The sequence below is a fragment of the Delphinus delphis genome, chromosome 1, assembly GCF_949987515.2.
Source record: "Delphinus delphis chromosome 1, mDelDel1.2, whole genome shotgun sequence".
In the NCBI taxonomy this organism is placed as follows: domain Eukaryota; kingdom Metazoa; phylum Chordata; class Mammalia; order Artiodactyla; family Delphinidae; genus Delphinus; species Delphinus delphis.
In genome coordinates, this window is record NC_082683.1 from 105,766,971 (window position 1) to 105,791,888 (window position 24,918).

General features: G+C 37.2%; 1 long non-coding RNA gene across 1 annotated transcript; it reads left to right on the top strand.

Annotated features, from left to right (window-relative positions):
• Nucleotides 1–876: 876 nt before the first annotated feature.
• LOC132436008 (uncharacterized) lies at nt 877–22,975 on the top strand. Its single transcript, XR_009521699.1, has 3 exons — nt 877–1,116; nt 15,066–15,204; nt 22,678–22,975. It is a non-coding gene; the product is annotated as an uncharacterized lncRNA (long non-coding RNA).
• The last annotated feature ends 1,943 nt before the right edge of the window (nt 22,976–24,918 follow it).

Consider the following 24,918-nt stretch of genomic DNA (forward strand, 5'->3'; position numbering starts at 1 on the left):
TGCTCCCTGCTGTTATTTCCACCATTTTATCTTCCAGCTCACTTATCCGTTCTTCTGCCTCAGTTATTCTGCTATTGATTCCTTCTAGAGTATTTTTAATTTCAGTTATTGTATTGTTCATCACTGTTTGTTTGCTCTATAGTTCTTCTAGATCCTTGTTAAATGTTTCTTGTATTTTCTCCATTATGTTTCTGAGATTTTGGATCATCTTAAATATCATTGCTCTGAACTCTTTTTCAGGTAGGTTGCCTATTTCATCTTCATTTATTTGGTCTTGTAGGTTTTTACCTTGCTACTTTGTCTGCAACATATCTTTTGTCATATATTTTTTTTATTGGTGGGGCATATTCCAGTGTCACTGGTTGTTTGGCCTGCAGCATCCAGCACTGGAGTTTGCAGGCAGTTGGATAGAGCTGGGTCTTGGTGCCAAGATGAGGACCTTTGGGAGGTCTCACTCCGATTAATATTCCCTGTGGTCTGAGGATCCTTGTTAGTCCAGCGGTTTGGATTCAGAGTTCCCACCACAGGAGCTCAGGCCCAACCTCCGGCCTGGGAACCAAGATCCCGCAAAACATGTGGCATGGTTAAAAAAAAAAAAAGAGAGAGAAAAGAAGGAACAGTACAATAACAATGAAAAAAAAACAAAATAAAATTAGAAAGATAAAAAATGTATTAGGAAAAATAAAAATATAATTGAAACAACTGCAACAAGGTAAAACAAAACCACAACAGAAAAAAGAAAGAAAATAAAGGGGAGGAACAAGCCAAAAAGAGCAGAACAATAACAAAGTATAAAGAATAAAATAAAATAAGAAAAATAAAAGATTTATTAGAAAAAATAAAAATATAAATGAATCAACAACAAGGTAAAACAGAAACCCAATCTAAAAGAGGAAAAAGAAAAAGAAAAAAAAAAAAGCCTTGGCTATGGGGGTCAGAGTTTAGGCAGGGGTGTAACTTAGGCAGTGGTGGGGGTGACTTTTGAGCATGGGGCAGGGCCTAGTCAGGGTTACGTTCAAGCGTGGGGTGGAGCCCTGCTTAGGACCTGCCCATGAAATGGGAGAGGTAGCACCTCCAAAGAAGGGCCCTCGGAATGTGGAGTTCTGGAGTTTGGAGGTACGGCCGTGGGTGAGGGCGTGTGGATGGGGTTTAGGCCCAGCGTGGTTGGAGGGGCTCTCAGAGGGGCTCTCCAAGTGTAGAGGTAGGGCCCTGGGTGGGGTGTAGGGGCGGGGCTCGGGCTCTCTGCGGCAGGAGGGAGGCTCCGAGGTAAGAGGATTAGGCCAGGGAGCTCCCCAGTGCCCAAGTGCACAGGGAAAACACTGGCCAGGTTCCCTTCCATTCCTCCACGCCCCCCCTCCCTGGGTCTCCCCCAGGCTCTCCCCCATCCCCACTTGACCCCTAACCATGGGTGGGTCCCACTGGGTGTAGGACTCCTCCCTTCCCCCAGCCACCCCTTAGGGGTGCCAGTTCTGTAGGTCTGGCCTTTACTTTTGCTCCCCTTTCCCTCCCTCCCACTCCCTCAGGACCCGAATGGCTGGAGGGGGCCTCAGTGTGCAGAGGATCAGGCCTGGGATCTCAGAAGGCTCCCGGGAGCCCAAGTGGGCAGGGGAAACCTGGGTACGCTTCCTTTTGCTCCTCTGCCCTCCCAATGACCAATTTTCCCCTGCAGGAGTGGGATCCCTTCCCTTCCCCCAGCCGCCCCTCAGGAGTGCCAGTCCCGTCCCGCCTCCACTTCTCCTCCCCCCTCACACGCCACATGCCTCACATCCTACCCGGTGGCTGGGGGTTCCTCCTATCCCCTTAGGTGTCCATGGTCCCCCACCAGTACCTGGTAGGTGCCTTAGTTGTGCAGAGATGCAAATGCTGCGTCCTCCTGGTCCGTCATCTTGACCCTGCCCTTGTGGTAGGTGCTTAATAAATGTTTGCTGTCATTTATCAAATATTATGGTGGGGAGCATAAGCCAATATCTACATAAGAAATGGGTGACTCCATGTAACTGTGCTTCTGACAGTATTTGGTTTTCTACTGGAAGTTTAATCTTTTATTTGTTTTTAATATTGTAACTAAATGTATTTTTCCTGAGAGATAAAGGAAATAATGGATTTATAACAGTTGTATATATCTAGGGTAAGATATACAGATACTTAAACACTTTGTTTCACTAGCTGTTCACTAGGGTGTCTGATACCTTGTCATTTTCACTCTTTTCCTCCAAGCAAAACATCTCTATTTTCTCAATGAAGAAACTACCTTCAACTTTCTAGGCTCATGGATCATTCTAAAATCTACCAGCTGCCAACATGTTCAACTTAGCTGGAAAACTTGGGATTTTAAATGAGCTGTCCAGTCTTTTTTGATCTCTTAGTTCCCATATTAGGATACAAGACTTTATCTTAGAACTGTGATAAGTAGTCATCAACTGCTGGTGTGGCCTACAAATGCGATTGGATTTTCTCCTCCCAACTCCTACTTTCTCCCCTCCTAACCCTCCCACACAGAGAGTCTAAGTAATAAGTATTCAAAGAAGTCATTTATGTAATAAATTAGAATTGATAACAACTACATATAGGGGTATTCTGCTTATAATGGTTCTTCTTATGTTGCACACTGTAGTTATGAAAAACAAAGCAAAGGAAATGAAAACCAGGGCCTCCAGTTTATGTCCAAGTGCTGCTGTTGATTCTGTTTTCCCATCCCTAGTTTTGCTCTCTTCTTGTCTGTCAGAGTAGTTAACTAAATGTTAGATGTCTGGCACACCTAATTTCATGAAGAAAGGAACTGGATGTACCAGCCAAGTGTGTTCATAAATAAGCTGTGATGTAATACATTTGGGATTGCTACCTATTGCTTAACCAAAAAATAAATTTGAACAACTGGAAGAACAACATTAGAAATCATTATCTTTCCCAATGTACAATAAACAAGAGAACCAGAAATGTGAGAACTACAACTTCCTCCTAATCATGTAACTATTTGTACAATTCCTTGCTATTTCACCTAATTTCACCTGTGGAAATGCTTTTTGAGAATTAGAAGGTCTTTTTTCTTCCATAATCCTTGTGATACTGGGGATTTATCCTCTATTGAAATGGACCTAGTATCTTTTAATCTGCAGACTCTTCTAATTCAAAGGTAAATTGAAAGCTGCTTCTTTTTCATTTCCTTCTTTTAACAAATAAATTTGCCTCTTTCAGCATGTAAGTCTGTTGAATTAAAGTCCTTTGATAATGTAATTCCTAGTTATCAGCAATAAGTACCCCAGTTTCCTCTTTAAATAAAAAGCATGTAATTCTAAGTTCACTGATGCTTTCATTTTACTTATAATATGAAAGGTTACCAAAAAAAAAATCATTGGTTAAATTCTAATCCAAGCTAAAAGTAGGATGTGAATAGGAAAGTGAACTCAAAAGAATTCAAGATACAAAGCCCTAGCTTTGGTGAATATGTATTAATATTCATCAATTTACCATATCTTGCTTTTGTAATTATATTAAAAGGTTGTATCATTTTCCCAATTATATTATACAGAAAAGTGCTTTCTTGTAGTGCCAGAAAGTAAGGAAGGGCTCAAAAAGCAAACTATGGGGGGGTATGTCACAGGGACACAGGAACCAACTGAAAGTGGTCCCAATGGCCAAAGCTGGAACAATTTGAACAACAATATAAATAGCCTAGCATTGGATTATAATATAAAGTATAAAAAATACCCATCAGTCCATAATGGTGTAAATAAGTGATTGAATAATAAGTGAGGTAGAATAGAGAAAAATCCCATATGGAAGAATTTCAAACAATTTACCTAAATACTCTGCCCTCCAGGAGTTGGAGCATAACTCCCCATTCCTTAAGTGTAGGCTGCATAGAGTGACTTCCTTCCAAAGAGCAGTAAAGGGAGAAAAATAACTTTACAGTGGAGAAATCTGACAAACACTACCTCGGCTGGGTGATCAAGATTAACATCAACAGTAAAGTCATGTAGATAGTATGTACTCTTGATATGATGTGATGAGAAGGGTACTTTGCTTCTGTGGTCTTCCTCCCTAAAACCACAACCCAGTCTAACCATGAAGAAAAAATCTGACAAACCCAGATTCAGGAATATCTTACAAAATACCTGACCATCTCAAAACTGAAGCTCATCAAAAAAAAGGAAGATCTGAGAAATTGTCATAGTACAGAGGAGCCTAAGGAGACCTGATGTCTAAATGTAATGTATCTTGGATGGGATCTTGGAACATAGAAACACATTAAGTAAAAATGGAAGAAATATTAATAAAGTATGGATTCTAGTTAATAACAATGTACTGAATGGTTTATTGGTTGTGACAAATGTAGCACTGTAATGTAAGATGTGAACAATAAAATAAATTGTGTGTGGGATATACAGGAACTCTGTACTATCTTCCCAATTTTTCTTAAATCTAAAACTATTCTAAAATTTTAAAATTATTTTTTAAAAAAAGTATTCTTTTGGTTCAGGATTTGACCCAGAGGCTTAGTCTAGTGGAATTTTCTCAGAGGAGGAAGAATATTGGATAGTACCATTCATTTAAATTACTATCTTTTCCCTTGATTACTCTACAAATTAAGTTCTTCTAATAAAGCATACTATTACTTACTATAGCAATTTTGTTCCTTTGTTGAATAAGTATAGACTACAGGTGTAGAGAGGAGAAAATGGTAATATGAGGTCAAAAGACACATTTTCTTGAAATACTTAGGTAAGTTCTTTCTTATAGCTGAGCACATTAAGCCAATAGTCTCCACTAGCAAAATGTATGGTATATTAATAACAAGTACATTCATAAATGAGATAATTTTACTCAATACTGGATCTGTGCATGGTTACTTTTGTCAGTAGTAATATAATGTATAATACTATACAAACATCCTCCAGGCTGTCTACTTGGAATTTCCCAAAGTGCTGTGTTTTTCCATGCTTCTACACACATTCTCATGCTGTACCCTCCTCTTGTTACATTTTCCACTTGCCCAACCTATTTCACCTTCAAGATTCACGTAATCTGTGACCTATTCCAGAAATCTCCAGGATGAAATAGGTGACCTATCTTTATGCTTCACACTGCACCTGGTATATTGCTCAATTATATTTGGCGACTATCATTGTCACACTACCGAATATCAATTGTTTCTCTCACCTAGTTCCTCCTTGAAATAGTAAACTCTTTTGATGAAGATACTTTGTAATTAATCTGTATGTTCCTAGTGCCTAATATAGTACCTGAAACACAGTAAGACCTCAGTAAATTAATGATTAATTACATGAATAAGTTAAACATGGGAGATAAAAGTATGGATGAGTTTTTAAAGGAGTAAATAAAATGGTGAATAATACTTCACTATTTTATTAAAAAATGATTAAGAAGATTATGGGGTGCTTAACATTTTGAAATGTCTGTGGGGCAAGCATGTTCTTCCAGAAAATATTCTGGGATAGATCATTGCTCTGAGTCAGTATGTCATCTCTAATATTGTTTGGTTTGAAACACAAGTGACATGTCCTATCCTATCTTATTTCCTCAGTCAAACACAGGATGTTAAAAGGCAATATCTTAGCGCGGGAACGAAGGTGGGGTGCGTGTCTTCCTTGATCCTCCTTGCTGCCTTGGTCCTCACTGCTGTTTCTCCCTGCTTTCTCAAATTCCCCAGCTTCTTTAAAGCACCCACTACCTCTCCTGTTTGAAATTATTTACGGACCTCCCATTTACTCCTCTTCATTCAGTGAAGATTTTAGCACCAAGCTTTCCCCCTCTCTCTATATATAACTACTCCTGTAGTTAATTTTTTCAGCAGTTTTGTAAATCTCAATTTTTTTATTGATATATAATTGACATATAACATTATATTAGTTTCAGGTGTACAATATAATGATTTCTATATATATTATGAAATGATCACCACAGTAAATCTAGTTTACATCTATGGCCACAAATAGTTAACAAATTTTTTTCTTGTGATGAGAACTTTAAAGATCTACTCTCTTAGCAACTTTCAAATATACAGTACAGTATTGTTAACTGTACTCACCATGCTGTACATTATATCCCCAGGACTTGTTTATCTTATAACTGGAAGTATTTACCTTTTGACCCCCTTCACCCATTTTGCCCACCCCCCGCCTCTGCCGACCACCAATCTGTTCTGTGCATCAATGAGTTCAGGTGCTTTGTTCTGTTTTTTAGATTCCACACAGAAGTGAGATCATACAATATTTCTCTTTCTCTGTCTTACTTATTTCACTTAGCATAATGCCTTCAAGGTCCATCCATGTTGCTGCAAAGGCAGGATTTCCTTCATTTCTTTGCTGAATAATATACCATTATGTATATACACCACATATTCTTTATCTATTTCTCCACTGATAGACACTCAGGTTGTTTCCATGTTTTGGCTGTTGTGAATAATGCTGCCATGAACATGGATGTGCAGCATTATTCTGTAGTTCACATCTGTGTAGGTAATACTTTCACCAACCCAATGTATTAGTTAGGATTAGATTCCACTGCATATAATAGAAAAACCCAAAGTAACAATGGATTAAACAAGGTTTAAGTTTATTTCCCTCTCATACGAAAAACTCTAGAGGAAGATAGTCCTGAAATGGTGTAACAGCTCCACAGCATCTCTTTCTGCTCCACTATCAGCATATGGCTTCTACCTTATGGTCCAAGATGGCTGCTGGAGCTCCAGCCATTATATGGACATTCTACGCAGAGGGAAAGAGAAATATAGAAGGCCACACCCCTTTTCTTTTAAGGAAAATTACTAGAAGTTCCATATAACATTTCCACTTAGATCTCATTGTAAGTATTTAGTCACATATATCTAGCTGCCAGGGAGCCTAGGAAATGTGTCTTTATACAGAGAGGCAGTGTGTCCAGGTAAAATCAAGGCTCTTGTTATTAAGGAGGACAGGAGAATAAGTATGAGTGTTGAGGTAGGCCTTTACCACCTGGCCTCTCACTTCAGTAACCTTCTCATTCCAATGATTTTATAATCTACCTATGTCATTACCACCAAAATCTGGGTTTCAAGCAACCCACTCTCCAAAACCGTCTCTTATCTTTTCAGCACATTCACTCCATTACTCTAACCCCACAGTTTCTTTGTTATTTTTTTCTTTTTTGTGGTACGCGGGCCTCTCACTGTTGTGGCCTCTCCCGTTGCGGAGCACAGGCTCTGGAGGCGCAGGCTCAGCGACCATGGCTCATGGACCAAGCCACTCTGCGGCATGTGGGATCTTCCCAGACCGGGGCATGAACCCGTGTCCCCTGCATCGGCAGGTGGACTCTCAACCACTGCACCACCAGGGAAGCCCCTCCACAGTTTTTTGACTCCACTTCATGCCCTCCATCAACCTGTTCTATCTTCACTTCCTAGCCCACCTGGTCTATAAGCCATGGTCCAACATTATAATCATACCCTACCATGCACTCTCAATTCCTTTGCCCTTTCCTCCATACTTGCTTGGCTAAACATTACCTTTGGTTATGTGCCTGCACTAAAACACAAATATGGCAAGAGAAAAATATCACTATGCTCATTTGACGTCTTAAATTCATGAACACTAAACCTTGCTTCTTTTTTCTCTAAGAAAGTAGAAATAGTCAGAAGACTTTCACATCTTTCCACTCTGTGCCCAAGGTCTGTAATGAGGGCTAGTCACACAGGCACCCTCTGTCAGCACATATCAAATTTCAGACTCCCAGAAGGAGAGCAGGTGTTCAGTATAAACCACACGGTAACGCAGTGTAGGCACAGCGTAGGCACAGCAAACTCTTATCAGTTAGGGTGGTAAGAACCCTCCCGAAATCCAAATTCCCAGACACCAGCCATCGGCCAAAGATGCAAGGTGGCCTTTCGAAGGATAAGCAATCTCAGGCCTGGAGTTATGTTCCACCTCCTTGAGAAGGCAATACATACATAAATGTGGAATTTTTCTGTATAGGAGATTTGTTCCCCATATTCTGGTTGGTTTTAATTCTTTATTTTTGGAGATATGGGAAGCACTATTATGGTTCCAAGAGTCAGCTACCTCTTTCCTCACACTGCCTTTTATTAGGGATCTCCAGTACTGGTCTCCAGACTGTTGCCTGCCCCAGTGTTTCTCAGAATTTGGTTCTTGATCCAGAAACACCAGCATCATCTGGAACTTGATAGAAATTCTCAGACCCCATCCCAGACTTACTGAATCAGAAGTTCCGGTCACCAGTCATCTGTGTTTTAGTAAGCCCTCCAAGTAATTCTGATGCATAGTAAAGTTTGAGAAACATTGATTTAGCCAGAAGGTGAGGAAGACCCGTACCTGCTCTTTCAGTCAGCCCTCAAACTGATCCTGAGGTCTCCACTATCTGCCGGAACCTACAGATGTTGACTTATGAAAACTGAGTTGGGATGAGACTGGTGTGGAGCTGGGGTGTATTCAAAGTAGCATCTTCCCTTCCTTGAGAATTTTATTTTTATTTTTTAAAAATATTTCTTTGTTTGGTTGCACTGGGTCTTAGTTGCGGCAGGCAGTCTCCTTATTTGCAGCCTGCAAACTCTTAGTTGTGGCATGCATGTGGGATCCAGCTGCCTGACCAGGGATTGAACCTGGGCCCCCTGCATTGGGAGCACGGAGTCTTAACCACTGCACCACCAGGGAAGTCCTGAGGATTTTAAATAAATTTATTTTAAACTCTCTTTAGAGAATTCTTTTTCTCTATTTCTTTGGGTGCAAATTCTCTCATTTGAAGAGTCTTCTGACTAAAGATCATGGCATTGGACTTCCTCATGTATTTTACTATTTGCTACTAGCCCTTACTGGCAAAGGTAAGGGCATAATTTCAGAGACTGTAAACTTGACCCATGAACCAAACTTTGCCCATAGATCTTTTGTTGACAGGACTGTGTTTGTTTTCCTTCTTAGTTAAATGCTTTTTGACTGTCATGCCTTACCACCAAATTAGTCACATGTAATTTCACTCCACCCAGCAGTAATTTCTGTTCTCCACCCAGCAGTAGTATAGTGTTTATGCAGTCCACCTAGCTAATCCCCAAAGCCTTTTGAGTTTTCCAACTCTGGAATTTAACCTTCGTGACATATTTCCACAGAAGTAATAGGACATCTCAATAATAAAATCATGAAGCCAAATGTTTCTCATGACTCAGCCTACATTGAGATAAATTTAGACAATGTGGTCTTGTTACCAGAGGCTACAATCCCAAGAACCCCCTTCTGCTGTGGTTGACAAGAGCCCAAAGCCATCTCATACCCTAACCCCACAAAGCTGGGTCTTAGGTTTGAAAAATGAGCACACCTGTTATATAGATATGTATTCCTGAGACACTGTTATAACATTGATACAAGGCAGTTCTCCCAACTCCATCCTCCCAAACTACTCAAAATTGGCATGCACAATTAATACTCATAATCAAAGAGTTTTAACAATAAGAGAGTGCTTCTGGAAGGCCTATGATACACAATAATTTATAATGAGGATAAAATAGCTACCCTATAATGGTGTTGTTAAAATTAAATGAAATAAGTTTTTACAAGGAACTAAACACAAATTTGAATGTCCAGGATATTGTGAAGGAACAAAAAAGTTAAGTTGGGAATGAGCCTGGTGATCACCTAAGTATCTACATCTTACCAGTGGAGACACAAGAAATCAGAAATTATCTCTCATTGTTGAGGTCCCATTGTAACCTCATTTGCTCGGGGAATCCACAGGGAAATGTTCCATTGTGTTTTTCTCATATGTGTGGCCCATAGATACGGATTCTGAAGGTAAATAGAAAACACACACTCACACATAGAGTGTGGGATGTCTACTCAATGGTGGGGTCGTGGGGTCGTGGATAGCCAGTTTTGGTAGATGGTATTACTGTTCCCAACTATTCACTTTTTCCCCTGTAAGATGACTGTACATCCAGCCCTTAACTAATATGACTTCAGTGCCTCCCAATAGGCCGGGTCCATATGATTTGCTTTGGTCAGTGGAATGCAAGTGGATGTGATGTACTCAATGTGAGCTAAAGCTTTAACTGTTCTTGCTTAGATTGTCCCTACCCTTTGCCAAGAGAGCTACAGAAACCAAACAGGGGCTGTGCTGGTTAAACTCTTTGCTAATCTTTCCATGTCAGTACAATAAATTCACCTCATTCAAAATGAATTTTTAAAAATATACATATATATATACATATATATACATATATATATATAGGTCTATAGTATGGTGTCCCATAATAGAGTCCTTCCCCATCTTGATGAACATTTATGAAGTTATTTCAAATTTTTCACTATTAATGCCACCTGATAACTTGAACTCATTGTGCCAGGCCATGTGCTGAGCACTTTACATGTATATTATTTTCTCTGTTCCTCACAACAATGACACAGGGTAAGTAATATTCTATTCCTCATTTTACAGATGAGAAAATTGAGCCACAAAAATATTAAGTTGCCTGAGGTCAGAAAAGTAGTTGGGGGTAGAGTCCGCATAGTCCGGATCCAGCACCTAAGCTATACCTCAAACAATGCTACAATAAACATCTTTGTTTATACACATGTGTAACTATTTCTGTAGGAAATCCTGGAAGGGAATTGGTGGTAAAAGGAACTCACAGTTTTGATAAACTTGTTCCACATGAAAGCTTAATTAATTTATCTTCCACCCACAGTAGACGAGCATGCCCACTTCCATCACTTCTCCAATTCTGAATATGACCAATCTTTTTGTTTCATTTTGTTTCCAATCTGATGAGAAAAACAGATATCACATTACCTAAAATTTCTTTGGTTACATGTCTGATTGAAGATCATTTTATAAACTAATTGGCCATTTTTAGGTCCTTCTTTTTTGAATGGCCTGTTCATATCCTTTCTTATTTTTCTATTGTCTTGTATTTTTAAAATAGTTGTGTGAAGCTCTTCACACATTTTGAATTTTAATCTTTTGTTGAATTCCTTATTTAGTATTATTTATATTCAGAAGTTTTGAATTTGCATGTGTAAAACTTTTCCTTCACTGTTCTTGTATTTGTCTCTTACTTATAAATGTCTTCCTTTTCTCACAGATTATACAAATATTTTCTTATATTTTCTCCTAGTAGTTCTCTAGTTTTGTTTTTTATATCCATCTCTGGAATTTGATGCAGTACAAAGGCAGGACATAACTTTAACTTTTTCCCCAAATAGATAATAGACATCATTTATTGATAATTCATCTTTTCTTATAATGATTTGAAACAGCATCTTAATTGCAAACTGAATTATTTTATATAAATGAGCCTATCATTTTACACAATACCACACTGTTTCAATCAATATAATGTTTGTTTTTAAATTTTTCTTTTCAATTTTTGTCTTCCTTTTAATTTTTTGACGCATTTTCTTTTTCAGTATTCAATATAAAATTGAGAATCAACTTATCAAGGTCCATAAAAAATTCAACTGAAATTTTGATTGGATTGCCAATTAATGTTGGGAGAGTGGCAAACAATAATTTGTACAATACTAAGATTCCCTATCTGGGAACAAGATATTTATCCAATTCATATTTTATGCCTTTTAGTCAGGTTTTACTGTTTTCTTCAAATAGGTCTTGCATATTACTTTTTTGTTTATTCTTAGGAACTGTTTAGCTTTTCCTGCTATTGTTAATGGGATCTTTTATTCTATTACTTTTTTAAATTGGTAGATGGGAAAAACATCAATTTGCATATGTTGATCTTATATTCTGCCCCTTCTTTGAACTCTGTTTTTAGTACAAATAGTTATTCTGTTGATTCTTCTAGATTTTAAAAATTTCCAACTGTAAAAATGTTACTGCATGTTACTGTGACCTTTAGTATATGGTTGAAAAGGTAAAATAAATGTGTTTTCAGAGTGAGAATGAGTCGGTTATGCATAACAGAACCATAGAAAACCATTAAAAGATACTGGCATATATGGGGTCAGAGAGGATAAATACCAACCATCTTATTTTTGGTACTACCAGCCATAAAATTGTAGGCTATGCAGACTTCCAGTTTGCCCCAAGACGATGAGTCCAACTTCTAATATATCTCAACTTATTTATCTATTAATTATTTTAAAGTTTACATACAGCAAATTCACTCTTTTTTTTGGTTTACTGTTTTATGAGTTTTAAGAATGCACAGATTCCTATAACTACCACCACAAGCAGGGTGAAGAACAATTTTAATACTCCTTAATCAGTCTCTCAACCCACCCCTAACTCCTAGAAACCATTGATCTCTTCACCATCACTTTAGTTTTATATTTTCCAGAATGTCACATAAATGGAAATATATGGTATGTAGCTTTTTGAGACTGGCTCCTTTCACTTAGCATAATGCATTTCAAATTCATCCATGTTGTTTGTGTATTAATAGTTTACTCCTTTTTACTGAGGAGTAGCACTCCATTGTATGAATACACCACAATTGTTTATCCATCTGTTGAAGGACCATTTTGGGTTGTCTTCAGTTTTTGACAGTTATGAATAGTACTGCTATGAACATTTGTGTACAAGTTTTTGTGTGGACATGTGTTTTCATTTCTCTAGGCTAAATACATAGAAAGTAGAATTGCTGGGTCACATTGTAGGTATGTGTTTAACTTTATTAGAAACTATCAAAATATTTTCATGAATGATCATTACATTTGCATTCTCACAATCTATGTAGGAGAGTTCCAGTTGCTTTAGATCCTTACCAGCACTGGGTATTGTCATTATTTTTAATTTTAACCATTACAATAGGTGTCCAAGAGTTTCCCATTTGGTTTTCATTTTCATTTCCATAATGACTAATGGGTTCGTCATGTGTTTTTTGTCATCCATATATCTCCTGAAGTGAAGTGTCTGTTCAAATCTTTTGCGCCCTTTTTTTAAGTTGTATTTTTTTTCACGTTTTAAGAGTTCTTTATATATTCTAGGTAAACATGATGTATGTCATGTATGATTAGTAAACTTTGTCAGATGTATGATTAGTAAACTTTTCTCCCAGTCCATGGCTTGTCTTTTCATTCTCTTATTGTCTTTTGAGGAGAAAAGTTTGAAGTTTTAACAAAGTCTAATTTATCAATTTGTTCTATGGATTATGCTTTCGGTTTTGTATCCAAGAAATCTTTGCCCTACCCAAGGTCATGAAGATTTTCTCCTATATTTTCTTCTAAGAGTTTTATAGTTTTACATCTCACATTTAGGTTTATTATCCATTTTGAATTCATTTTCTGTACAGTGTGAGATGTAGGTCAAGTTTCACTTTTTTTTTTTTTTTGCATATGGATGTCTAATTTTTCCAGGATCATTTGTGCAAAAGACTGTCCTTTCTCCATTGAATTGCCTCTGTACCTTCATTAAAAATCAATAGACTGAATTTATGAAGGTCTATTTCTGGAGTCTATTCTGTTCCACTGATCGTGTCTATCCTTTCACCAATACCACCGTCTTCTTTACTGTCACTTTATGATATATCTTAATGTCTTAATGTGTAATGTGAGTCTTCGAACTGGTTCTTGCCCTTCAAAATTGTTTTGTCTACTTTAGCTTCTTCACATTTCCATATGAATTTTAGAATCATCTTTTCTATATTTGCAAAAAATTCTGCTGGGATTTTAATTGGGATTGCATTAAATCTTTATATCAACTTAGGGAGAATTGACATCTTAACTATATTGAATTTTTCCATCAATGAAAAGGGTACATCTCACCATTCATTTAGGTCTTCTCTGATTTCTTTCATCAACGTTTTTTGATTTTAAAAATAAAGATCCTGCATATCCTATTATAATTATACCTAGTGTTTCATTTATGATGAGCTATTGGTACTGCTTTTAACTTTTGGATTCCAATTGTTTATTACAAGTATACGGAAATGGAAGTTGATTTTTGTATGTTGACCTTTTTTATACTGTGACCGTGCTAATCACTTGTAAGTTCTAGTAGCTTCTGTGTAGATTCCAGTTTCTGGATTCTCTATGGTGTCCTATTAATCCATTTGGCTATTTTTTTTTATTACTTAAAAAATTTTTATTTATTTACTTGGCTGCACACAGTCTTAGTTGCAGCACACAGAATCTTCGTTGAGGCATGTGGGATCTAGTTTCCTGACAAGGGATCGAACCCAGGCCCCCTGCATTGGGAGCACAGAGTCTTAACTGCTGGACCACCAGGAAAGTCCCCATTTGATTATTCTTATACCAACACAACACAATTGTAGCTTAGTACAGTTAGTCTTCCATCTTGTTTTTTTTTTAATGAAGAGAATTATTGAAAAAAATGTTTTTTAAGATTCCATTTTTTTAGACTTTACTTTTTTAGAGCAGTTTTAGCTTCACAGCTAAATTGAGAGGTACAGAGATTTCCCATGTACTCCCAGCCCCTACACATGCACAGACTACCAAATCGTCAACATCCCCCACCAGAATGGTACATCTGTTACAATCAAAGAACCTACATTGAAACATCATTATCACCCAAAGTCCATAGTTTACATTAGGGCTAACTCTTGGTGTTGTATATTCTATGGGCTTGAACAAATATAATGACATGAATCCACCATTATAGTATGATACAGAGTATTTTCACTGCCCTAAAAATCCTCTGTGTTTCACCTATTCATCCCTCCCTCCCCTCAAACCCCTGGCAACCACTGATCATTTTACTATCTTCACAGTTTTGCATTTCCCAGAATGTTATATAGCTGGAATCATATATATGTCGCTGTATTAGTCAGGGTTCCCCAGAGAAATAGAACTAATAGGATATATAGATATATTAAGAGAATTATCATGAGGGATTGGTTCACTGATTACAGAATCTGAGAAATCCCATGATCTGCCATCTGCAAGCTGGAGCACAGGAAGGCCAGTGGCATAGTTCCAATGCAAAATTTGAAAGCCTGAGAACCAGGGAAGCCAATGGTTTAAGTCATAGTCCAGTTCAAAAGCCCAAGAACCAGGAGCGACCATGTGTGAGGGCAAGAGAAGATGGATGTCCCAGCTCAAGTAGAGACCAAATTTGCCCTTCCTTCACCTTTTTTTTCTATTCAGGACCTCAGTGGATTGGATAATGCCCACCCACATTGGTGAAGGTGATCTTCTTTACTCAGTCTGCCAATTCAAATGCTAAATCTCATCTAGCAACACCCTCACAGACACACTCAGCTATCTGGGCATACCTTACTCCAAGGTAAGTAAGTCAAGTTGACACATAAAATTAACCATCACAGTAGCCTTTTCATTTTAGTTTCTATCACTTAGTAAGCTGCATTTGAGTTTCCTCCATACCTTTTCATGGCTTGGTAGCTGATTTCTTCTTAACACTGAATAATACTTTGCTGTCCAGATGCACCATTCGCCTACTGAAAGACATCCAAGTAGCTTCCAAGTTCTGGAAATTACAAATAAAACTGCTGTAAATGTCTGTGTCCACAAAAGACTCCAAAGACCCAAAACAACTTTGAGAAAAAAGAACAGAGCTGGAGGCATTACACATCCTGATTTCAAACTACATTAAAAACCTATAGTAATCAAAGCAGTATGATATTAGCATAAAAACAGACACATAGACCAAAGGAAGAGGGTCGAGAGCTAGAAATAAACCCATACATATACAGTTAACTAATCTTTGACATGGGTGCCAAGAACATAAAATGGGAAAAGGACAGTATCTTCAACAAATGGTGTTGGGAAAACTAGATATCCACATTGCAAAAGAATGAAATTGGACCCCTACCTTACACCACTCACAAAGCTAACTTGAAATGGATTCAAGACTGAAATGTAAGACCTGAAACCATAAAACTCTTAGAAGAGAAAACATAGGGAAAACTCCTTGACATTGGTATTGGCAATGATGTTTTTTAGATGATCCAAAAGCACAAGCAACAAAAGCAAAAATAAACAAGAGGGACTACATCCAACCAAAAAGCTTCCGTATAGAAAAGGAAACAATCAAGAAAATGAAAAGACAACCTATAGAATGGGAGAAAATATTTGCATCATATATCTGATAAGGGGTTAATATCTAAAATATATGAGAAACTCAGGCAGCTCACTAGTAAGAAAACAAATAATCTGATTTTAAAAATGGGCAAAGGACCCGAATAGACATCTTTCCAAAGAAAATATACAAATGGCCAACAGGTACATAAAAAGGTGCTCAACATCAATAATCATCAGGGAAATGCAAATCAAAACCACAATGAGATATCACCTCACACCTGTTAGAATGGCTATTATCAAAAGAAATATATGTAAGAAATAACAAATGTTGGCAACGATGTTGAAAAGGGGAACTCTTGTACATTGTTGGTGGGAATGTAAATTTGTACTGCTATTGTGGAAAACAGTATGAAGGTTCCTCAAGAAATTAAAAATAGAACTGTGATAAGATCCAGAAATCCCACTTCTGAGTATGTATTTGAAGGAAGCAAAATCAGTATCTGGAAGAGATATGTGCACCTCCATATTCATTACAGCATTATTCACGATAGTCAAGATATGAAAATAGCCTAAATGTCTGCCAACAGATGCATGGATAAAGAAACTGCATTATACATACATACAATAGAATATTACTCAACCATAAAAAGGAAATCCTGTCATTTGTGACAACATAGATGAACCTAGAAGCCATTATGCAAGGTGAAATAAATCAGAAGGGAAAAACAAATACTGTATGCTATCACAAATAGTATGATGTGGAATTATTTTATGTGGAATCTGGAAAAAAAAGTTGAGCTCATGTAAACAGTAGAATGGTGGTTACCAGGGGCTAGAAGGTAAGGGAAATGAAAAGATGTTGGTCAAAGAGTATAAACTTTCAGTTATAAGATGAATAAGTTCTGAGGATCTAATGTACAGCATGGTAACTATAGTTAATAATGCTGTATTGGATACTTGAAATTTGCTAAGGAAGTAAATGTTAAGCATTCTCACCACACACACACAAAAGGTAACTGTGTTAGGTGATGGATCTGTTAATTAACTTGATTGTGATAATCATTTCACAATGTATAAATGTAGCAAGTCATCGTGGTGTACACTTTAAATATATATAATTTTACTTGTCAATTATACCTCAGTTAAGCTGTGGTAAGGGCATGGAAATCTGAGTGCAAAACTTATGAATGCACATAAGTTTTCAACTCCTTTGGGTAAATACCAAGACTCAGGATTGCTGGAGGGTTGGACGCATGGTAACAGTATGTATAGTTTGTAAGCAACCTCCAAAGTGGCTATACCATTTTGCATTCCCACCAGCAATGAAAGAGTATCTGTTGCACCATAGCCTTGCCAGCATTTGGTGTCATCAGTGTTCTTGGTTTCTGGCCATTCTCATAGGTGTGTAGCGTTACCTCATTGTCACTTTAATTTGCATTTGCCTGATGACATATGATGTGGAACATCTTTTCATATGCTTATTTGCCATCTGTATATCTTCTTTGGTGAGCTTTGTTCTTTTTCAGGTGTCTTGGCTAAGATTTTTAAATCAGCTACACACACACAGACAGACACAGACACACACACACATGTGCACACACGTGTACACATTGAGATTCTGATTGGCATTGCACTGAATCTGAAGACTAAATTGCAGTGACCTGACATCCTTGCAGTATTGACTCATAACACATAAACATGGTATTTTACTCCATTAATTTAGGTATCTTTAATTTCTTCCAATATTTTTTCCCACTTTCTGCATAGAGGACTTGTATATTTTTGTTAGGTTTATTCCCAGGAGTTTAATATTTTGATATGGTATTTTTAAAATTTTCACTTCATATTCTTTTTAAAATACTATTTGCTGTCTAAAACAATAATACTGTCAATGTATTATGGGGTTCATAACATGTTAAAGTAACATATATGACAGTGATAACACAAAATTCAGAAAAGATAAATAAAATTATAATTATACTGTTGTAAGGCTCTTACGTTGTTTGTGGAGCTATTGAGTGCTAATTCAAGACAGATACTAATAAATTAAAGATCTATATTGTAATCACTAGAGTAATTAGTAAATATATAGGAAATATATGTAAAAAGACAATAAAAGAGGGAAAATGGAGAACTAAAACATGCTTGAATAAGCTAAAGAAAGCTGGAAAGGAGGAACAAAGAAACAAGTAACAGATGGTAAAAATTAAAAAACAAATATGGTATACTTAAAGCTAACCATATCAGTAATCACAATAAATTTAAATAGACTAATCACTCTTTAAAAGAAAAAGATTGTCAGACTATTTTTTTAAAAAGACCCAACAATATCTTGCCTACAAGATACACACTTAAATATAATTGATTTAAATATAAGTAATTGGAAATAAAACATGGGAAATGATAGTCCATGAAAACAGTAACCATATGAAAACTAATGTGGCTATACTATTAATGGTCAAAGTATATGTTAAGGAAGAAGTAACAGAGAAAAAAAGGAAATTAATAATAATTAGAAGATTAATTCCATAGAAGAAATACATAATCCTAAGTGTGTATGCACCTAATACATAATCCTAAATGTGTATGCACCTAATAATATAATAACGTCAAAATTTATGAAGTAAACAATTGACAGAATTGTATGGGAAAGACCGATCTAGAATCAGAGTTAGAGATTTTAACATACCTCCTCAGTAATCAATAGAACAGGCAGACAAAGTATTAGTAAGGATATAGAACATTTGAGCAACAATACCAAGCAACTTAATTCACACTTGTAGAAAACTATACTCAAGAACTGTAGGTTACACCATCTTTTCAAATGCGTATGGAACATTCAACAAAATATATGCTGAACCATAAAACTAGTAATCAATTTCAAAGGATTACAATTATACAAAATATGTTCTTTAACCACAGAAAAATTAAACTGGAAATCAATAGCAATAAGATCTTTTATGGAACCAAAACTTGGGTCCACTCACCTGCGAGCAGTAAAGCCAATCTACTGACACCAGGTTGTGGTGAAGGAAAGTGCAGCATTTATTTTAAGGCACCATATAATGAACATGGGACAACTAGTGCTCAAAAAGCCTGAACTCCCCTATGGGTTTCAGCAAGGCATTTTTAAAGGCAAGGTGAGGGAGGGGCATCCCAGGGTATGTGATGAGCTCCTGCAGAATTCTCTGGTTGATGGTGAGGTAACAGGTTGATGTCACAGAGGTTAACATTATCAGTCCTTAGGCTCCAGTAGGTCTGCAGGCTAGTGCTCATGGCCATCAAGTACTGAATTTCTTCCATTTGGTGGGGGATTTAGCATCTGTAAAACAACTCAGGAACTGTGCATCGGATACTATCATCTAAGTACTTCAGAGGAGCTAAAGCAGAGGTTATGGGGGAGGGGCCTGTCAGGGGAAGGACCCATAGGGGCCTGCTTGGTTACATATCTAGAAAATCCCAAATTATCTGGAAATTAAGTAACTTATTTCTAAATAATCCTTCATCAAAGACGAAATTACAATAGAAATTAAAAATGTTTTGAAAGTAACAGTAATGAAAATACAGCATATCAAAATTTGTGAAATGCAGCTATAGTAGCTCTTAGATGGAAATTTGATGAATTAAGTATCTACATCAACAAGCTACAAAAAAGAGAAGGTAGAAAGAAATAAAATCAGAAATTAATGAAATAGAAAACAGATATAAAACAGAGAAAGTCAGGACTTCCCTGGTGGTCCAGCAGTTAAGACTCGATACTCCCAATGCAGGGGGCCTGGGTTTGATCCCTGGTCAGGGAACTAGATCCCGTGTGCTGCAACTAAGACCTGGTGCAGCCAAATAAATAAATAAATATTTTTTTAAAAAACAAAAAAACAGAGAAAGTCAATGAAGCCAAAAGACGGTTCTTTAAAAAGATTAATAAAATTGACAGAATTGTTCAAGGAAAAGAGTGAGAGAGAAAACAGATATACCTAATATCAAGAATGACAGAGGCAACATCACCATAGATGCTACACACATTAAAAAAATAAAATGAGGATTCATAAATAACTTTATGTCAATAAAAACACAACTTACAGAAATTTTGAATAATCCTGTATCTTTTACTGAAATTAAATCCATAATTTATAACATTCCAACAACAAAAACACCAGATCCAGATGGCTACCCTGGTAAATGCTACCAAACTATTAGAGGAAAATATTAACAATTGTACACAAAATCTTTCAGAGAGGCCAGCATAACCTTGATACCAAAATCCATCAAGGGCATTACAAGAAAAAAAAATTACAGGGTAATATCCCTTAAAAATACAGATGGAAAAAAAAATTCCTAATGAAACACTAACAATCACATACAATATTATGTAAGAACCATACACATCATGGTCTTGTGAGTTTATTCCAAAAAGACATAGCTGGCTTAACACTTAAAAAGTCATACAATATAATTTTAACAATGTGATCATCTTAAAAGATACAGAAACAACATTTTATAAAATTCAAAACCCATATTAAAAACTATTTCATAATAAAAACTATTAGTTGGCTAAGAACAGAGAGAAATTTCCTCAATTTGATAAGATTATTTACCTAAAACATACAAATAATATCACACTTGATGGTGAAATAGTGAATGCTTCACCCTAACAAGACAAAGGTATCTGTTATCACCACTTCTATTCAACATTGTATTGAGTTCCTGTCAGTACAATAAGAAGAGAAAAAAAAAATTAAATTGCAAAGGAAATAGAACAATCTTTATTCATAAATGACACGATTGTATACATAGAATATCCAAGGAACCTATAAACTACTAGAAGTAATAGGTGAATTAAGCAAGGCCATGTGATACAAAGTCAATATACAAATATCAGCTGTATTTCTTTATACTTGCAGCAAACAATTGAAATATGAAAATGTAAAAATAATACCATTTACAATTGGATTTAAAAAATAATAAAGTACACAGGACTAAATAAAATGCATAGCGTTCTACAGTGAAAATTGTAAGACAGGAGAAATCAAAGAAGACCTAATGAAAGAAGAAAGAGCCTATTTCACAGAGGAAGATTTAATTGTTACAATGTCACTTCTTTCCAGTTGGTCTATACATTCAATGCAATCCTAATCAAAATCCCAGCAGGCTTTTTTTTTGTAGAAATTGATAGGCTAATTTAAAAATTTAAAATGTAATTGCAAAGAAACCTAGAATCATCAAAATCATCTTTAAAATAAGCATAAAGATGGAGGATTTATACTACCAATTTTCAAATTTTACTCTCAAGGTAAGTAATTAATACACTGTGGTATAGGCATAAGGATAAACAAATAGATCAGTGGAACAGAATACAGTCCAGATATAAGCTCACACATATATTGTTACTTGACCAATGAAAAAGACACCAATGCAATTCTAGCGGAAAGAAAGGTCTTAGAATAAATGGTGTTGGAAGAACACAGCATTCAAATAGAAAAAAAAAAAAACCTTGACTCTTACACTCATACCATTCATAAAAAATTAATTTTAAATGGATTGCAGATATACATGTGAAATCTAAAATATAAATCTTCTAGCTGGAAACACAGGAGACTATATGAGCTCGGAGTAGGCAAAGATTTCTTAAATAAGAGCAAAAGGTATTAACCATAAAGGAAAAAATGATAAAGTAGATTTCATCCAAATTTAAAACTTCTGCTCATCAAAAAACACCATTAAGAAAGTGATCAGTTAAGTCACAGACTGGGAGAAAATATTTGAAATACATATATTTGCAAAGGATTTGTAACCAGACTATACAAGAACTCTTACAACTTAATAATAAAACCACTCAGCTTTTAAAAATCAGGCAAAACATTTTCACAAACACTTTGCGAAGCAGATGTACAAATGGCCAAGAAATTAAATAGAAAGAGGTTCCACATCATTAGTCATCAGGGAAATTCAAGTTAAAAACACTGTGAGATAACACCACACACCTACAAGAATGGCTAACAGTACCAAGTGTTAAGAGGCTATGGAGCTACAGGAATTTATATATATAACTGGTGATTTTATAAAATGGCACAGTTTCAACTAAAGTTAAACATATACCTACCTATGACCCAGCAATTCTACTCTTAGGCACAAAAGAAAAATGAGAGCAGATGTCCAAAAAAAGACTTGTTCAAGAATAAAACATCTTCTTCATAACACCAGAAAGTGGAAATAACCCAAATGTTCATCAATAGGAGAATGGATAAACAAATTATATATTCATATAATTAAAAAGAGCAGCCTACTGATCATGTAACTACTTGGATAAATCTTAAAAATACTATATTGTATAGTGATTCCAAGCACAGAGAGTACGTACTATATAATTCTATTTATATGAAGTTTGAGAACAAATAAAATCATCAAATGTTAACTAGATTTATTGTGGTGGTCATCTCACAATATATGAACAGCGTATTCATATATACAAGCGTTATACACCTGAAACTAATATGTTACATGTCAATTATACCTCAGTAATAAAAAACAAAAACAAAGGAATCTATGGTGATAGAAATAAAAACAATGTTTACCTCTGGAGGTGGATATTGGCTGGTAAAGTGCACAAGAAAACTCTCTATAGGACACCTCTGCTCCACATCCATCATTACAGTCATTCTACCTCTGAACCATTCCTAGAATCATCTCCTTCTCATGATCTCCACTGTCCTCACCCTAGGACAAGTCTCAACTATCTCTGATGTGCAGGCCACAAGAAGGACCCTGTGCCTGAAGAGTGAATGGGAGGACAAGAGCCCCCAGAGACTCATCAGATATGAGTGCTGTTCTTCTTAATGTGAATGAGCCATTACCACAAAACTTCCATTCCTACTGATCCAGAATTTTAACTGATTTTCTTTTGTGCTTCAATTGCTTTTTACATTTCCAGTGCATTAACCATGGAAAATGACATTGTTCCTATGGGAATATGTATTCTGATTTTCAGTAATTGATTAAAATTGATTAAACTTTTTAGAACCCAGTCATTTCTTCATTGGAGATTTTCCTCTTGTTTTTTATGGTATTTTTAAGTATCTTTAAATCTTTTTAATGGGTTTATATTCTGTATTTCCAATCATCTTTGAAATTCACGAAGGGCAGGGTCTTCCATTGCTTGTTTTTGTACCTTAGGCCAGGGGTCCCCAACCCCCAGGCCAGGGACCGATACTGCTCCGTGGCCTGTTAGGAACCAGGGTGCACAGGAGGAGGTGAGCAGTGGGTGAGCGAATGAAGCTTCATTTGTATTTACAGCTGCTCCCCATTGCTCACATTACCACCTGAGCTCTGCCTCCTGTCAGATCAGTGGCAGCATTAGGTTCTCATAGGAGTGGGAACCCTACTGTGAACTACACGTGTGAGGGATGTAGGCTGCGTGCTCCTTATGAGAATCTACTGCCTGATGATCTGAGGTGGAGCTGGGGTGGTGATGCTAGCACTGGGGAGTGGCTACAAATACAGATTATCATTAGCAGAGAGGTTTGACTGCACAGAGACCATAATAAATCAATTGCTTGCACACTCATATCAAAACCCTATCAGTGAGGGGCAAATGAAAATTAAGCTGCATCTGGAGGCAGGCTTTATAGTGGCAAGTGAGTTGATGTACTTCAATTGTACAGCTGCATCTGGTGGCAGGCTTCAAGTCAGAATCCGACACATTTTAGTCCACATGTGGACCACACATTATTTTATTTACCACTTCCATTTGCGCCTCTTTCCTGCACTGCGCACTTGTCTCAGTCACAGTTTTGGTAAGCCACAGCTAACCCTAGCCAAAATGAGTCAAAAACAAACATTGCTGGAGAGCGTCTTTGAAAGGGGGAAAGACCAATGATGAGACAGCAGAATACTCTAAGACTGCCAACAAAAGGAAAGCTGCATTTAAAAGAAAATACCGAGTCCTACTTAAACTATGGTTTCATTGCAACAGGTGATTCACATTCTCCAAGCCCGCTTTGTATAATTATGTGGTGACTGGCTATCCAACGAAACCATGAAACCTTCAAAACTGCTTCACCACATGGAGACCAAGCACCCTGCATTAAAAGACAAGCCTTTAGAGTTTTTCAAAAGAAAAAAAACCATGAACACGAAGAACAGAAGCAATTATTGAAGGCCACCACTTCATCAAAAGTGTCTGCACTAAGAGCATCATTCTTAGTGGCTAACTGCATTGCTAAAGGTAAGAAGCCCTTTACTGTTGGTGAAGAGTTGATCCTGCCTGCTGCTAAGGACATTTGTCGTAAACCTTTGGGATAGGCTGCAGTTCAAAAGGTGGTACAAGGAGGCTTCTGGGAAGATGGTGGAAGAGTAAGATGCGGAGATCACCTGCCTCCCCACAGATACACCAGAAATACGTCTACACGTGGAATAACTCCTACAGAACACCTACTGAACGCTGGCAGAAGACCTCAGACCTCCCAAAAGGCAAGAAAGTCCCCACGTACCTGGATAGGGCAAAAGAAAAAAGAATAAACAGAGACAAAAGGATAGGGACGGGACCTACACCAGTGGGAGGGAGCTGTGAAGGAGGAAAGGTTTCCACACACTAGGAAGCCCTTTCGAGGGCGAAGACTGCGGGTGGCGGAGGAGGGGAGCTTCGGATCCGCGGAGGAGAGCACAGCAACAGGGATGCAGAGGGCAAAGCGGAGAGATTCCCACACAGAGGATCAGTGCGGACCAGCACTCACCAGGCCGAGAGGCTTGTCTGCTCACCCGCCGGGGCGGGCGGGGTTAGGAGCTGAGGCTCCGGCTTCGATGGGAGCACAGGGAGAGGACTAGGGTTGGCAGCGTGAACACAGCCTGCAGGGGGTTAGTGCACCACAGCTAGCCGGGAAGGAGTCCGGGGAAAAGTCTGGACCTGCCGAAGAGGCAAGAGACTTTTTCTTCCCTCTTTGTTTCCTGGTGCGCGAGGAGACGG